This window comes from Solea senegalensis, linkage group LG15 (assembly GCF_019176455.1).
Source record: "Solea senegalensis isolate Sse05_10M linkage group LG15, IFAPA_SoseM_1, whole genome shotgun sequence".
Taxonomy (NCBI): domain Eukaryota; kingdom Metazoa; phylum Chordata; class Actinopteri; order Pleuronectiformes; family Soleidae; genus Solea; species Solea senegalensis.
The window spans coordinates 16,574,177-16,591,875 of NC_058035.1; the positions used below are offsets into that span (position 1 = coordinate 16,574,177).

The following is a 17,699-nucleotide window of genomic DNA, read 5'->3' on the forward strand; positions in this document are numbered from 1 at the left end:
AAAATGTTATCATCCAGACACAAACGCACACACACAAACGCACACACACACACACCTGCTACACAAATTATTTTAGACAATGTCAATCAATCCATTGTTATTCAAAGTTTTCACCACAACAGATTCAAACGCTCTAAATAAATGGTATACTGTCACGACACATTGCTGACTCGTGCATTTATACCATGACGAGGCATTTTAAGGGCAATGTCATGGTTTCACCTTCAGGTCGGTCAACACCAGCGTGTGCTCTTTTGCTTGTTTTCATGGTCATTTTTATTGAGTATTTCAAAATTCCTGTGACATTTGTTGAGTAATATTATGACGGAGAGTGATCTTAAAACTGAAAGAGCAGCGACCCTGTTCTGTGCAAAGTCATTTTCTGCTCTTTCATTTTAGCTGTAATTCTCGGATACACTCACTCACACATTCTCGCTACGTCAGTATCTGATCTTATCAGCGGGAACCAGATAAATCAAATCAAATAATCAAACAAAATATCATGTAACTGAACCACATAGTCAATAGGTTGGAATGGAATGGTCTTAATGTGATAATGTGATATGAATTGGCTTTGAGCTTCTTCTTTTTTTTGAGTCCTGGGAGGTAGAATTGAATTTGATTCAACTGATCAGTCGAAACGATATTTCGAGTCTAGAGTCATTCAAAATAAAGTCAATCGTTGGGTGGGTTCATATCCTGACTTGACTTAAGTGAATTTAGGTTCACTTAAATATCATTAAACATGATGTTTCATGTCACCATTAATATTTTTTGTTTGGAAATACACTACATAAAAGGTGAGTGCCTGGATGTGACCATAAAAGAGTTCATGTGGAGCTTGACTGCGCATCCTCCACCTTCATACTAACACAAGTTCATCTTCTGTAACAAAATAGTCATCATGCTGTATTGAAAACTTGAAAAATTGATGATTGAGATCATTAACTGTGCAAGAAAATTATTTTTGTTGTTATAAATTAGACACACTAACTCGCATAATTTAGCCACCAGTGGATGTAACCCTCTTTGCTTGCATAATAACAAAGCCAGCCAAGCTACAAGGAATCCATTAATTATATTATATTATTAAACACTGCAGGTACCTAATTTGGTCCTATAAGATTCTTTGGGAATAATAAGAGTTTATCCACTTGAACGACAGACACAGTCTTTTTCTGGTGGTAGGAGAGTGTTTGGTGCTTCTCTACCCGGCAACAAGGAGCTGAGTCATCTCTGTCACAGGCCTCCCACGCCTACCCACGCTGCACTGCTCTCAGTCTCTCTGTGTGGTAAAGGTGCACAGCCACGGACATGATACCAAAACTAACTGCATCACTTCATCCAGGCCCACGGATGAAAAACACTCATTTACCGTAAACTGGGGGGAGCCTTGACGGAACAGGGCTGGCATGAGTGGGTGTGACTGTGCCGTGTGATTTTTTTTAAATTATTTATTTGCGCATGTGTGACCTGACAGAAGCTAATTTCTGAAAAGCTGGTTTAATTTAGGGCTAATATTTTGTTTTGTGGTTAGATTCATTTAAGGATTAGACATTAGACAGTTAAGGTCAGGGATAATTGTCCTAAGAAGAATAGCTGCACAAATATGTGTGTGTCAACTTTAATGACTGACTGAATTATTTTAGTTTCATTAATTCATTCATACATTAATTCATCTACCACTTTATCCGGTTAATAGCTGTGAGGGAGGAGGAGCCAATCCCAGCTGACAAAGGTATGCGAAAGGTGGTGAAGACCGTAAACCAAGGGTGTCTAAAGTTATTTTTTAACGAGGGCCCGATTTCAAAATGTGAAGATTTCCAGGGGCCAATGGTCCCTTCTGGCCATATAAATGCACTGTTTTATAATCATTTTATTTTCATTGTCACAATCAATTTAAATGGCAATGTAACCGAATCTAAACCATGCAGGAGAATTCTAACCCTAACCCAAATGGGTTTTGAACCAGAAACTCTGATTTCTCCTAACCACCTGAGCTATTGGGGATGACACAGGACTGAAGCCAAATTTCTGTCCCACTCTAAATCTAACCAAGGGCAGTGATTGGCCTGAGGGCCGGACTTTGGACATGCCTGCCCGAGACATTCCGCCAGTCCATCACACACACATTCACATTCATCTATGGTCAATTTCACCAACAATTACCCTAGTCCTCAATCTTTGGACTGTGGGAAGAAGCTGAAGTACCCAAAGAGTTTCAAGTTTTTTTGTCAAATTAGTTTCTCACAGGTTTGTAATTTGGCATTTTAAAAAGAAAAGACTAGAATCATAAAGTATGTAAGGCATGTAAATGCAACCACTGCAGCTCACCCCTTTCTCATTGCGCTGAGTCTAAAAACATCTAATTTTCTATGTTGGTCTTAAGCCATGGAATTATGGAAATACATGTGCACAGGCTCCATTTTTGCCCAGAGCTTTGCAAATCCAGATGGAAAAGTGACCACGCATTGTGAGAGAGTGTCGAAATGAGAGGACAATTTTTCCAAATCCCGCAGCTTTATAATTCTACTTCACATGCACAATGAAGAGAGAGAGTGGAGAGGACATTAAAGAGATGTCGAGCTAAACAAAAATAGAGTATGTATGTCTGAACACTTGGCTTTTGGGCTCATAAACTAAAAATAAAGATGGATCATTTGTCACCAAAGGCAAATTCAAACCATCTGGATCGTCGCCTGGAGACTGGCTGCAGTACAGCTCCTAAAGCCCACCTTCCCCATCCTAGTGGAGGGGACAAACTAAATCCATGTTCTCACTACCCAACTTTCACAGTTGTAGGATTGCTGTGTGTTTCACATTCTAAAAATCCCTCTCCTGCGATGGAGAATGATCTGTCATCATTGTGAGTTCACACTACACAACTGACTGGCAATAGTAGTGTGGTAGTACTCGTATGTCTCGTGTCTAAACTATGTTTGGTCATAACAACAAGTGAGGCAAAGCGTGCAAAACTAGGTTTGATTTAGCCTTCATGTCTACAGGTTGACGCCTGAACTTCGGGCTCGTGCTCATTCGTGTACCTGCTTAGCAATGTGAACCAATGGAAAACTCTGGATTCTCTCCGTTTTTACTCTTCCACTAAATTTCCCCACAAAACCCACAGTTCTGAGAGAAACCCCATACACATCATCAATGAAAACGTGCGATTTGCGGTGTGATATTGTAAAGTCCTGCACCTGACAACATTGGCACCAAGAAGCAGACATGATCAAAAGTTAGTTTTATATTCTCCTTCTTCTCTGTGATGGTCCTGAGTTTTACTCCCACCATTTCTGATTCTTTTTAATGCTGTGAAAATGGGGTGAAACGTAGTGGTGCGAGTTTATTGGCAGATCTTTAATACTGTGGCTCCAAGATCACCACTGCAGCTTTGGGTTCAAATGACCTGGTGATTATTGTAGAAACTAGCCACTGGGAAGCTCCTCCAAAAGCTAGCCACACTGCGGGGACTTTTTCTATTTGTGTTTAGGAGCCAGTAGGAGCCAGTAGGAGCCAGTAGGAGCAGTCATGTGGCATAAGCTGCTCAACGGTACATATATGAGATGTAATGTTTGCGAGACACGTAAACAGAGCAGTGTAGCAGTGCTACGATGGCTTATGAGTTCAGCCAGTCAGTGTACACTTGTATCGCTCATGGTTCCTGGTGAGCTGACAAAGTCTCGACTCTGAAGTAGGAGCTAAAAAAACTCCACTGATGAAGTTCTTAGAATTACTATTGATTCCTGTTACTGTGCAGAGTGGCAACGCCCCAAAGGGAGGTATTTACTTGCTTGTTATCTACAAGCGGCTAATGAATGCGACCCATAAATCATCACAATCGTGTAAATCGTTTGTATTTAGACCGTGATTTTCACTCACACGTTCATGCATCACAGTTGCAAGCAGCTGTATCACACATCCATCAAACACATTCACATGCTGCTGGCACAGCTGTCAAGCTCAGGGACGCAGACCAGCAGAGCCCAGGACTGAATCCCTGAACCTTGTGGTTGAAAGAAGTCAAGATGACCCACTCTAGATAGACACTGATTCATGGCCGCCCATGAATGCCACATAAAGCTCAAATACACACATGGATGAAATTGGCAAGAGATAATAATAAAGATAATGTATAGCGTTCAGCAATCAAATACATTTCTGTGCTTCTCTCCATCTCCGACTTTCAACAAAACAACACAGAAGCATGCTGTGTCATTGATTCTGGCTGCTGGCGGTCTCCCACTCAACAAAGCCTTTCTGTTGATTCAAAAGGTGAGGCTGTATTGCAGCGCAGCAGCTCATATGGCATACAGATCTTATATAATGTGCATCATTACAGATTGTGAAACTCTCGCAAACGTCACTAACAGACTCATTCCTGTACATCGATTGATGTAGGTGACGCAGGTGCTCCTGAGCTGGAGCTCTCCACCTGAGTCCATCTGCTGTAAATATCACCAGGAGTGACAACAGCGAAACTTTCACTGCAGCCCTTCAGAGGTCCGGTCGCTGCGTCACACCATTATCACATGACTACTTTTGAAGGAACTTGCCAAAACAAAGCCAATAATTGCCACAGCCGAACCCACTTTCAAACAAACTGAAAATATTTGACCTTAAAAAACTGTTTCATCTGCACTGTGATCGTCATACTGTCAGGTTCTATTTTTAAACTATGGCTGCAAAATGTTTTGAATGCTGCAGCTCTTATTGATGCAGGAAAGTCAAGAACTATGATCTAGTTCATAAAACACAGATTTCTTGAAGACAAAGGTAACATTCAATAGACCTCTAACACCTAACACACCCACCAAAGCTCTCAAAATGTGTGCAGTACTTATTTTTCCTGCTCTTTTCTATACACTCACAAATAAATGGCTTAAAATACACATTACTGAACTGACTGAAGCGGAAGTGCTCATCTAAATTGACGTTGCGAACATCTTTGACCAGCAAAATTGTTCAAATATGAAAGATGATAGTTACATTCCTCTTTAGCTTGATAAAAATAAAAAACAGTCAGTGTTGTACAAAGTTGAGCTTGCTTTTACTTACCAGTTTGTCTGTCTTCAACCTCCTCTTCCTCTGAAACTCTTCACTGAAAACTAAAGGCAGAGAAAGAAAGAGGGGAGAGGAAAAAGAAGAGAGAAGGAATGTTTTAATCACTCTAAAGGAAGCCAGATATCTTCCCACACACATTGCTGAGTGTCCTACTCACAGACACAGACACACATAAATTCAAAGACCCCCAAGGTAATGAATGAAAACTTAAAAAAAGATGAAACGGGAGGAGAAAAAAAACTGATTCTGATTGAAAGAATGAAAGAACAGAAAACAAAGAGGCAGAAGATAAAAGAGGAATGAATAAAATTTCGAAAAAAAAAAAAAGCAGATGACAGAGGGAGGGGAGAGCAAAGAGAGAGAGAGAGAAAAACTAAATGCAAGGCTTGGCTGAGTCATCTGTAACCACCACTTCCTTGCTTTCAGCTCTCTACTAATGACTGGCCAACTTCGGAGGCAAGCACAGGGGTGTGCACGTGCATACACGCAAACTACACACACACACGTATCTCCTGTTTTAAGCGGCAAAGGCCTTTCTTCCTCTTTGTTATTTTCCCCATCAAATCACATGAAGGAGGTCTCTCTCTCTCTCTTTCTCTCTCTTTCTCTCTCTCCCCCCCTCCTCTCTCTTACTCTGTGTGAGCACATGCAAACTCATGGAGGCAAGCAACCCCATGAGCTGACCTCACTGTGTGTCATGAGAAACGGCACAATCTGCACGGCTACAGTCAAAAAATAAACAGCTTTTCCCTTTTCCCAGAATTCCCAGGAGCCGGTTATTTCACTTTTGCCCACCCGGAGAGGACGAGGCATCGTACACAGCTATATGAGATGATTTCCTTTTCATTTCCTTTTAATAGATTTTCACCCAACTTGTCCTCATGTTTACGTGTATAAAAAAGGAGTCCTGTTTTTACGAGGCATCGTACACAGCTATATGAGATGATTTCCTTTTCATTTCCTTTTAATAGATTTTCACCCAACTTGTCCTCATGTTTACGTGTATAAAAAAGGATATCGTCCTGTTTTTATATCCATATGTGATATTTTAAGGCTCTTCAATCGTGTGACCTTATTTTCTCTTAAACTGCATGGAACTTCTGAGACAACACGTCTGGAAAAAAGAGAAGGAAAGTGAGGAAGAACGCAGCAATAGAAAATTACGGACCCCAACTGCAGTAAAACAACAGCGACAAATCTGAAATCATCCACTGTGAAAACAGCAACACAAATCCCCGCCCTGTCCAGCTCTGTCCGGAGGAAATCATGGGAACTCTGAGCCAAATTCATAAATACACACATCCTCCTCCCGGGTTCCCACGCTACTCCCCCAACCACAGATACACACACACACAAGATGTCTCATGTGCATTGTGTATATGCATATAAACTTGACAGGAAGAGGACACACATTCACAGGATTGTCTTCTATTCATTTGGTCAGACTAAACAGAACTGCATCCCTTACCTTGACCTGACTTTGCCTGATTTTGCCTCATCAAAATCTGGTTCTAGTCCTCATGAGGACTAATGGTCCAAAAAAAAGTCAGTGTTTATGTGAGAAAAAGTCACACACTGAAACGGTAATGCAGTTATACGGCATACTGATGATGAACAGGATGTGACAGTTTTGTTACTGCTGCACTGCAGACTGCTTGTCCTGGTTTCTGGTGGAAGACCGTGCAGCCAAACGATGCCCTGCCTTATTGCCCCTCAGCGCCTTCACCCTTCAGCTGAAGTCATGGGAATTCCAACAGACTCTGTGGGCCCAAGGCAAAGGAGACGACTGGGCCCTACATCAAACCAAAGAAAGCTAACGTCACCGGGTCTAGTTAGTAGTTTTCCAACCATGGTGACGTTGCAGTCTCCTGCACAAAGCCAATAATAACTTTGAAGGGCCCCCTCTGAGCATAACAGTTGCCTGATTTGCCATCCCTGTTGTAAAGCCCCTGGCTTGAAGACAGAGGACTATTGTATTGGACTGAATCACAACATGTTTACCCTGCCTACGTTAAAATATATAGTAATGTAAACTCAGAGCAGATTTTAACTGAAATACTTGCCTCTGAACTCCTGTTTGCAAAATATCAACATGGCACCGGTAAAGTCATGATTTTGGAGACTTCAAATGGGTGTTAAGTTTCTTATGGGTGTTGTCACACACACAACAGGACTAAACATACTGCAAAATTAGTGTAGGAACATCTAAAACTGTAAAAAGCCCATGAAGAACACAACAAGGAATTTACTTGTTTGGATTTTCTGCCAGAAAAGGCACTGAAGTCCCATTAAAGGTGGACATTCAAGAAGAACATGAAGAAGCATCTCATTTTCAGTGTGAACTGAGATTAGAGCTGCAACTAATGATTATTTTCATAATCGATTAATCTGCCGATTATTTTCATAATCGATTAATCTGCCGATTATTTTCATAATCGATTAATCTCTCGATTAATCGTTTGGTCCATAAAATGTCAGAAAACCTTGAAAAAAGCTGATCGGTGTTCGTCAAACCTGGAAATGATGATGTTCTCAAATGTCTTGTTTGGTCCACAAACCAAAATGATTCACTTTTAATGATTTCTTAGTTATCAAGAGCAAAGAAATGAAGAAAATACTCACAATTAGGAAGCTTAAACAATCAGTAATCTTGTTTTAATCATGAAAAAAAGCTTCAAATCAATTAATCGATTATCAAAATAGCTGTCGATTAATTTATTAATCGATTAATCAATTTCAGCTCTAACTGACATACTAAACATGTCCACTTGTGATCAGATAAGAAGCTGAAACTGATTCAACATTATCAAGAATATTGCACAGTTGTCAGGGTGCAGTTTGACTTTTTTATCTAATGATCTCCACACTGCTTGCCCACAAAGATAACACGCGTGAAATTAAAAAAAAAAGGGAGATCTTCATGAAACAGCTTTACAGCCTGTTCAGTTCAGTGACACATGGCGACACAAAGTGACATGAAGACGAGACGTACACACAGAAAGAAAGTAAGAAAGACTTTGGAAAAAATGCTGGCTCAGTGAAGAGCTCAGTGTGGGTGGGTGGTGCGTGGGAGACTTGGTCTATGGATGAGTCAAAGGAGAGACATTGCAAACAATATCAGAATGAATAGGACAGCGGTCTATTTTTAGTGTCTGTGGGAATCAGACTTTAAACCCTCACATGTTGATGGGTAAAGCTTTTTTTTTATCAATGTACTCTGAAGAAGTACTGAGTGTACTTCCTCAAAATACAAAAAGTGACCTCAAGTGACACTGAGTGACACTACGGGTACAGTTGGATGACATTTTTAGATAGATTTAGATTTGTCTGTTGCTGACATGGTGGAGGTTCATCATTGGTTACGGTTACAAAAGAAAAGGAGTGTGTAACGCAAATCTACTTTTTTTATTAACGTCATGATATATAACAGAGTCACAACAGTAACTAAGACTGGTTTCTCTTTTTTTTTTTTTACCAACCAACTGTTAAACACACACACACACAGAAATGCAGACGCATTCAAGGCACCACATACTCCAATTTCTTTTCTATTTCAGTCATTATTTATGGTTGGTTGGCGGCCTGTCTGCATCTGTCTGCTGAGACCCTGCTGTCTGCCAGTTTGACTGATGCTTTATTATTTCTAGATCAGGATAGTAAGGGGGTTGGCTGGGTGAGACGACAGAGACTCAGATTGTTCCTTTAAAACAAAAGGCAGCTTTTATTTCACAAAGGTCCAGATTCCCCTGTTCACCCCTTCAGGCACAGATATACCAGAAAGAATTGGCCCTTCTCTTAATTTCAAGTTGTGTGCCCTTTAATTCCTTTTAAAGTACATATTTTGTGTTTGTGTAAATCTTTGAGGTCTATTTAAATGCAAAACATCAAGTCAAATTCTTTGTATGTGTAAATGTCCTTGGCAATAAATACCGATTTTGATTCTGATTCTGAATTCTGAATAGTAAGCTTCCACCTTAAATCAAGGAGACTGCCCTCTAACGAAACATACATATAGGAGTCCAGGAATTCACTATGACATAGTTTTCTTAATTCCCAACTATGCATGTTTTTGGACTGTGGGAGAACATGCAAACTCCATGCAGAAAGGCTCGTGTTCCAACCGGGTCACTCTCAAGGCAAGAGTGTTAACCACTACACCAACCGTGTGGCTTGTATGCAGGAATTACGACCTATATTACGACCTTTCAGAACTAACGCCACCTTGTCTTCTTCTTTAGATCTCTTGCGGGGGGGGGTGTCCCGTCCCAGTGCGTTGAGTTAACAAGCTGTTTCCACCACTGGCGATCTTGAGCCAGCTGCTCTGCGTCCTCCACAGCAACTCCATGTTGTTGGAGGTCGCCCGCAATAACGTTGATCCATCGGGTGCGGGGCTTGCCCCGTGGTCGTCTCCAGCCTGCAGCCCTCGGGTCAAATTGGAAAATGGCTCTTGTCGGATGGTCAAGGGAAAGACGGAGAACATGACCAAGCCAGCGGGTGTGGCGCTGCGCGACCAGGCAAGATGCTCTGGGCTGGCGCGTGCGGGCCCTAAGCGCTTCGTTTTGAAACCCGCTGGGGCCATCTGATGTTCTCGATGGTTCTGAGAGCCCTGCTATCATAACCATAAAGTCTTGTGGCCAGAGACTTGTGTAAGGGCCATGTTTCCGAGTCGTAAAGCAGGATAGAGAGTATCGCTGAGTTGTAGATCATAAGGTCCTTGCCCTCATAAGGTCCATGCCTGGTAGCGGTGCGAGGGCCTGCGTGCCTCAATGACCCTGAGAGCTATGCCAGTTGGAGTGCATCATTGCACTCCTGGCAGGGTCATCTATGCTGGACAGGTCAAGGGGTAGAGGCCAGACAAAATGTGGACCGCCTCACACCTGAGGTAAAAGGGTTTCAGCGTGTCAGTACGCTGTGAGGTGGCAGCCCCACCAACCGACTATCCTGCGGAGGGCTAACAACCCACCCAAGAGAACCCTAACCCTAACCCCTTTTGTTACGAAACTGAGCGCCACCTTGCGGTTGTTTAAATTACTGCAATCTGGTACCTTGAATGTGTCGTCATCCGGTAGCTTCGCTGAGGTTTCCATCAGCAGTTCACTTAGTGGTTAAAGCATTGTACTTTGTGGTTGACACAGGTTCGATTCCCACATGCTAATTTCTAAATGTTTGCTCCCTAACCCTAACCTCACTAACACCTGTGCATAGTTGAAAATATAGCAAGCCGCTGCGCTAAAAACGTAGTAATTACGTTTCAGTTGGGGGGCAGGTTGAAAACGTGACATGCTCACTGTGGCTGGTGTGTCTTTCAGCATGCTGTAGAAACCATCTTGGTGCAAGGTAGTGGCCTCCGTAAAGCAAGACCCTTGCCTAGGGTTCACATAAAATTTTTATAATTGATGAACACTTGAACACTTATACAAACATGCTTTTAGGGAGAATATTTAAACCTCTGTTAATGAACCCCGTTAAGTCCACCCATCCATCTTCTACGAAACGCAGGGTACACCCTGGACAGGTCGCCAGTCCATCACCGGGCCACACCTTGCTACGTGTTAGACACGCTGTTGTGTTACATTAGCAAACACTGCCAACAAAACTCAGCATATGACTTCTAATCTCCTCATCGGGCCTCAGGCTGGATATACATAACATATCTTGCAATTTTTCCTGACAGATAGGTAATTATGATTTGATTTGCAACATATATTTGAAGTCAAACTTCAGGTCAACCTTCACTATGTAATGAATATAAAACCAAGGCACATTATCATGTGATATACCATCATAAATATGAAAATTAAAGAATTAAACGATATAAAATGGTTCCAGTGTGAATGTAGGCTGAACAGTTGCTTGACCGATTAAAAAACTACAGAATGGAATGTGAAAAGTGGAGAATGAAAAACAAGGAAATCACACACTGACCAGGTGCACCCTCCAAAACGGTCTCCACCAAAAACGTATCATTGCCCCCGGGCATATTGTATTACTCTGTGGTGTTAGTCTCACTGTGACTGCTCCCCTCCCTCCAGGAAAACTTTACTTTTTCCTTTTCCATTCTGTCTGGGACAGTGCAGCCTGAGTCTGGGTCAGAGTGTCTGAGTCAGACACAGCAAAGGATCTGACTCATCTCCTCGTGAGTCTAAACACTATTAGTCTCCAGGTTTTAGACTAAGACGCTATTGTGTTTCTGATTAGCCAGCGGAGGCTATTTTCCCTCAGATGGCGTGGGAGTGTGAGTGTGTGTGTGTGTGTGTGTGTGTGTGTGTGTGTAGATTTGCCAAAGTCTGCATCAAATAAGTGTGTACATCAGTGTGGGAGGTTTTGTCGGTGTATTCCCAGATTTGGTGTGTGTGTGGTCCAGAGGGTGAATGTATGTGACACAAAAGAGAGGAAATGTGTGTGTGTTTCATCTGTGATTAATGTGCGAGCAGTAAGACCACCAGGCTCGATGATGCTGTAGGTGGGACATCTTAGTCTCCAGTGAGGGTCCAGTAGTGACTCATTCTCACTGATCTTTTTTTTTTATTGCAACTTTAAATCAAGAAAATGATCTGCAGATTTGACATAAATGTGTTATTATTATAAATTGACCAAAAATGTAATTCCAATTCCAAGATGAAGACGTCTAAGAACAGTGGGTGAGAGGATAGAATCAGCACAGTCCTTATATGGGCTTATACTTCAGTCATTTCAGATTATTCTGTAATATACTGACTGATCCTCTTGTCATAAAACCACCATAAAGGACAATTCCAATGTTCTGTCAATTGCTTCACATTTCCCATCAAATGATTTAAGTCATTTATTTCAGTTACTTAAAACACACAGCAATGAATGTGTTTCTTTTGTCTGGCAATTCATTTCTTTCATAAAGATGTAATTGTTTGACATATGAAGTATCAAAATAGAAAGAGGACAGAGCATTCCAGCAACAAGCCAGAGCATCCTTTCTGCTATCCTGCTATGCATGCACTGATGCTCCAGAGTCTTCTGTTTGTTACACTCCCATCCTAGGAGTCACTAATCCTCACACAGTGGACCTTTAAGTGATTGTACTTGTAATTGCTTTTTTACCTGTTGAAATCGTGGTCCAACTGATCTATTCAACATAAGATTTTGGGGTGGAATATCCCTTTACGCCTGGAAAACTTCACTGCAGCTCAATAAATAATCAATACGTTGCACACGCACACACACACAATTATGTTAATGCAGTGGCACAGCTGTGTCTGATCTACAGTGTGTGAACCAAACCCCGGCAGCTTCTCACTACTCTCCTCCATTGTTGTCAGAAACTATGCTAATCAATATCGCCAGCTGACACCCACCGACCAATCAATAACTTACATTATCCCCTGGAGGAGGGGCTTCACAGAATAATCCGTCACTCTCCCTCTGTCTCTGTCTAGAAATCAGAGCGGCTGAAAGAATCCATTGATGGTGGTGGTGATGCCGGAGGGCACGAACACACTGGGTCACAAATGTGATGAGGATGATGTGGAAAACACCGCCCTCTTCTGGCAACAAAAAGACCAACACCCACACAACAGTCACAAATAAATACAAGGTCTGCTTTGAATGTAGGGTGGACTATGATAATAATATATTATGGATGAATTGATTTTCTTTTTGCTTAAATACGCCTAGATCTTCAGAGCCTTTTTGGGGTTGTCATTCAAGTTGACTTTTTGTATTTTTATTTTCTTAATTACTGCTGCATTTCAGACCCATTTTTTTTCATTTTCTTTACTGAATTCAACCAGAAATTAAAAATAATATCCAAGCACATAAATGACAACATATCGTCATATTGTTTCTGCACATGTGATCAAGTTCCTCAGTATGATCCCTTAAATATTGCAAAATAAACTAATACATGTACAAATGCTGACCTTGTACTTCACAGTTTAACAAGTAAAACAGCTACAGAGTACACATGAATTAAAATACATTAAAGAGATTGACATTTAAAAAATGCAGTGTAGAATAATAAATACACTTTTGTGAATAAGATACATAGTGATCTATTGGTTTAAATGTTTGAATTTCAGCAGTTTTCAGACTCAAACAGCAGGTGGAGCCAGAGAGCTCCTCTCAATTTGATGCAAAGTCTTTCATATTTGAAGATCCATTTAATTTAATTAATTTATCTTATTGTTTTATTTTAAGAGATGTAAGAGATTAAGAGATTAAGAGATTTTATTATATTCATATCATTCAGGCTTTTGATATCTTGGTGGACATTCTGCAGTGCAAACCTAGTTTAAGAACATTCTATTACATTTTTAGGCTTTTTTATTCTTATTATTATTATTATTATTATTATTATTATTATTATTATTATTATTATTGTTGTTAATTATTATTTTTTTAATATAAAGAAGACCAGCTAATTGCAATGTGAAGACAGAGATATGGATCTCTGTATTGAATGTCATGAACGTGCCTGTCCACTAAGGGGCACTATAACCCTGCATACAAGCACAGAGTGGTGACACCCACAACCACTGACGTTTAAGAAAAAAGTGATGTGCGTTAAAAGCTGTACAGAATCAAACAGGGTGAAATAAAGTTTAATATTATGTTTTATGTTACGTGCATTGAAATTAAATGCACGTAATATAAATAAAAATAAAATGCATGAAAAGTTAAGTAATTGGCGTCAACTTCTTTTTTTTAACAGTTTCAGACGACAACACCACCACTTCCTCTGCTGTGAAGCCACTGGGTGCAGGTCACTGGGTGCAGGAAACCAGTAGCTCTGACTAAAAACCCCACAACCATAGTAGTAGTAGTAGTTGTATACTGCGCTGTGTGTGTGAGAGACAGTTAACCCATCAATGACATCTACAAAAGACGTGTTGCACACCCTCCGTCCAAGCAGCAGCATTTTACTGGAAGCCAGGAGCTTCAACTGTTAACCAGTGTGGTCGCCCAACGAAACCGGCACAGAGAAATTGTAAGATATAGATTGTTATGACTACAACGGAGGGAGGATTAGTTTGACAAGTTGAAGACAGGCTCAATCCTTGTGGTGAGGTCGTTTTTGTACGTTTCTGAGAAACACACTGATAACTCAACACGCTCGCAGCTCAGTGGCAACACAGCACACTCCAGTGTAGACCACATGCTTCGCAAGTTTCCAGCTGATAAGATTTTTGAGAACATAAATAGGGTGAGATAAGAGAGGAATGCTAATCAGCTTTTACTCCATTGTGATTTCACTTCACCTCCAAAATGAAAAGAGAATGAACGAGCACAGCTGGCCACAGGAGAAGCAGTGCAACCATTCATTCATACAGTGTGCACAAACGCCCTGTGTTCATTTCTGTGCACAACACAGGGAATAAAGTCCTCTACACTCTTTCCCCACATGGACAGAACCATCACTGAAGCAATGCTCTAGCCTAAATTTTGTGGTTTTCGTGTTTTGGAAAAACGTCTCACTAACCCTCAGACTCAACAACACTCAACCAAAAATAGTATGTGTGATGTGTAAAACCAGGCTGCTGTCATGGTTCCTGAAAAGCTCAGATGTCAGAGTTTCTCTCATGACAAAATGAAGGTTTTGACAGTGACGGGAGGAAGTGCTATACTGTCCCTGTGCTGTGTGTGATGCACATATTCACACTGACATGCACTGTGATTAGACATGTTCTGCAGCTACACTGTTTAAGCCGATGTCAGCTGGTGCACTCAATCGTCATGGTAATAGCCAAACGCGTGACGCCAAGTCAACCAGAGCTTTTAATGCTTATAATTGACATTATTTCACTTCGGCATCTTAAATTCCACTGTTTTACGTCAGACTTTGAGAGAAACGTCAACAAAAACCACTGTGTGACAGCTGCAGGACAGGATTATGAGGGGGCGTCAACACATTAGGGAGAACTGCTTTTAATTTTCTATTTGACTGACAACAGGTTTTCATGCAGGGACTCAATGTTTCCAAAAGGAGAAACATTTGGGATGGGATTAGCTTTTATTTCACATAAAGAAAGTGTAATGCTGGTGTGGCTGGTACAAAACTCACTAAATCAACTGTTACAGCTAAGTCTAAACTTTATAATGTGTGTTTTTAGGGAATGAAATACTGTAAAGATTTCTTATCAAACAGTAGCTGCTGGCTGGTTGTTTGTCACTTTTATTGCATATTTATATTTGGTTAAATGGTGAAATAGGGTTAATGGTTAAAGGTGCAATATGCAGTATTATAATAAGCCTTACAAGATGTGAATATTTAGTAATGATGTCTTGCACACATAGTCCCTGTGTGTAAGAGTGCTGTCAGAACATTCAAATGGGGCAATTTTCTGTTTTCACAAGATGAGCATATTGCATATAACAACACTTGTTAAATCCATGTTTTCTGATAGCTCTGAGCTCAGGATGTCCTTTACACAACTTCCCGTATTGTATATATGAGTGCATAGGTTATTCTTGAATGCAGCAATAGACACACAACTCTCTGTAGTAGTTCAAAGCATTAAAGAAAAAGAAAAAAAATAATAATAATTAGAAACCCTATCTACCAGCATCTCTCAGCTAAAAGCATTATGGCTATAAATGACTTATCACATAGGAGGCTTCTGGGGTAAATTATAAATAAATAAGTGCTTTGCATCTGTGACTTCATCCACTGGGTGGTTAAAATAAGGTTTTGTCAGTGGCAGTGGTAAAAGAAGAGGAACAAGGCACTCTTTCAGCTGAAGCGAGAGCACGAAAATGAACCTGCAGCTGCAAGTTTTCTGAATGACACTGACATTTTCAAGTTGACACCCCATGATCAAATCTATTGTATTAGTATACTTTTGAAAAGCTGCCTACTCATTTGGATCTGTCACTGCACAACAAACAGGTTTGCTTTTATTTGAATGTGCTATCTGTGGTTTGCATCTCTCGCACTCTGTAACACAAAAAGCAAAAGCAAGTTTGAGGCAGCAGCAGGTGAAGCTTTGATGCTTCTACAGTGGGTAGAATCTGCAAGGACGGAGTTACTCAGCCTCCCTAAGATGTTGCACAAAACAACTTTGACATTTTATTTTAAGTGGCCTGCACACCATCTGGCCAGACTAACAACAGCAGACAAAGGTAGAGACTTAGAGGGCGAACATATTGGAGCATTTAGCAGCTCAGGAGTGGGATATGAGCCATTGGTAGGGGCTAAAAATGAGATAAAACAGGAACAGATATCAAACTCCCTTTCATCAGCAAGGCATACTCATGACTACAAAATCATACTGGATGTTTAAATGTGTGCTATATTCAAAAATAATGTCATAAACTGCACCTGTCTCCTTCACCTTATATATTTATTGGTTTCATAAATGGCTCTTAACAGTCTGACCTCATGAAGCAAGATTTAAAAAAAAAAAATGTTACATGACATTAACTATTAACTAACTATTAACTAATTATAAAATCTAAAATTCCCTTGTTTTGTGACACGACATGACATGATTGTGTTTTACACTGTATCTGATGCGCACCAAGAGCGTCACACAGACAGGCCTATGAACTTAAAATGAACCTCTCAACTTTCTCTGCTTTCTCCATAGCAACACCTCTCGTGTACTTTTCCCCTAATTTGTTTAGATACGAGGAAAAGAACACTGAGCAACCTGCAATCAGTCAGTTCCTGGTTCAGCTTTATTGCCATGCACACAGACACAACAGAGCCATCAGAGAGGGCATTCTGTGATCATGGAGACTCAACCAAGGCCAATTAATCCCTACAGGGGCTTAAACTGCGCTCACGGCGACACATATTTTGTGTGAAACTTAAAAATGCATTAAGGTGTAAGAGGTTTTCATGTGGAATAGTTTACTCACTCACTCACTGGATGTAAATTGTTTGACTTGAACTTTAGCGTTTTTATTTCAAAGACAGCACAGTTGTGCACCGGTTTGCACTGTTGAGGTTCAGGAAGACATGCAAGATACTGTCTAGTTATTATTTACACTAATATTTTGATCATCAACTCATACCCCATTACTTAAATTTCAACTTAAAGGTACAGTGTGCAGCAACATGTATAGGTGACGTTTCAGGTTGCAGCTGAATATCCTTCTGCTCTCCCTTCCAAGTGTGTTGGAGAATCTATGTAGTCTTCATTTAGCATCAAAGCTCAAAACCATGTTTAGTTTGTCCATTATGGGCTATTGTAAAAACATAGAGGTGTACAATGGTAGAGATGACCCTGATCCTGACATAAATGTAAAAGTTACTTCATAAATAAAACTAGAAATAGGATGTTGCATGAGTAACGTCACACACCGCCAAGTCAAACTGTTTAACTGAAAGACTTTTCATGACAGTATCTCCCAAATCTCATGGTCACATGGGTGTTTTCACTTGTTCTGTGGTAGGGTGGAGCTATTCTGGAAATGATGTCACCTAAATGAATTTATACCTGTATCATTTGTTTGAGAAATCACAGTAGCATGTCCTGGTTCGGTTCATGCTGGCTCACTTTCTCTCTGTAATACAACAGAATCATGGGGGAATGTATTCTATTCAATGTCACACTTTGCAATTATTGAACCACTGAAGATGATCAAATTCAACAGTAGAGTGAACTTTCACAATGGCAGCATGATCATAAACTGGAGTTTAGACTAAACTATCCATC

The 17,699-nt window shown here is 40.6% G+C and overlaps 1 long non-coding RNA gene across 2 annotated transcripts in view; it reads right to left on the reverse strand.

Annotated features, from left to right (window-relative positions):
- The window catches only part of LOC122781878, a 60,823-nt gene that overhangs the window by 39,655 nt on the left and 3,469 nt on the right, over positions 1–17,699 (reverse strand). For both annotated transcript variants that reach the window (XR_006361868.1, XR_006361867.1), the window contains exon 2: positions 5,059–5,108. This is a non-coding gene — a long non-coding RNA (uncharacterized LOC122781878). The remainder of the gene's footprint in view (positions 1–5,058; positions 5,109–17,699) is intronic.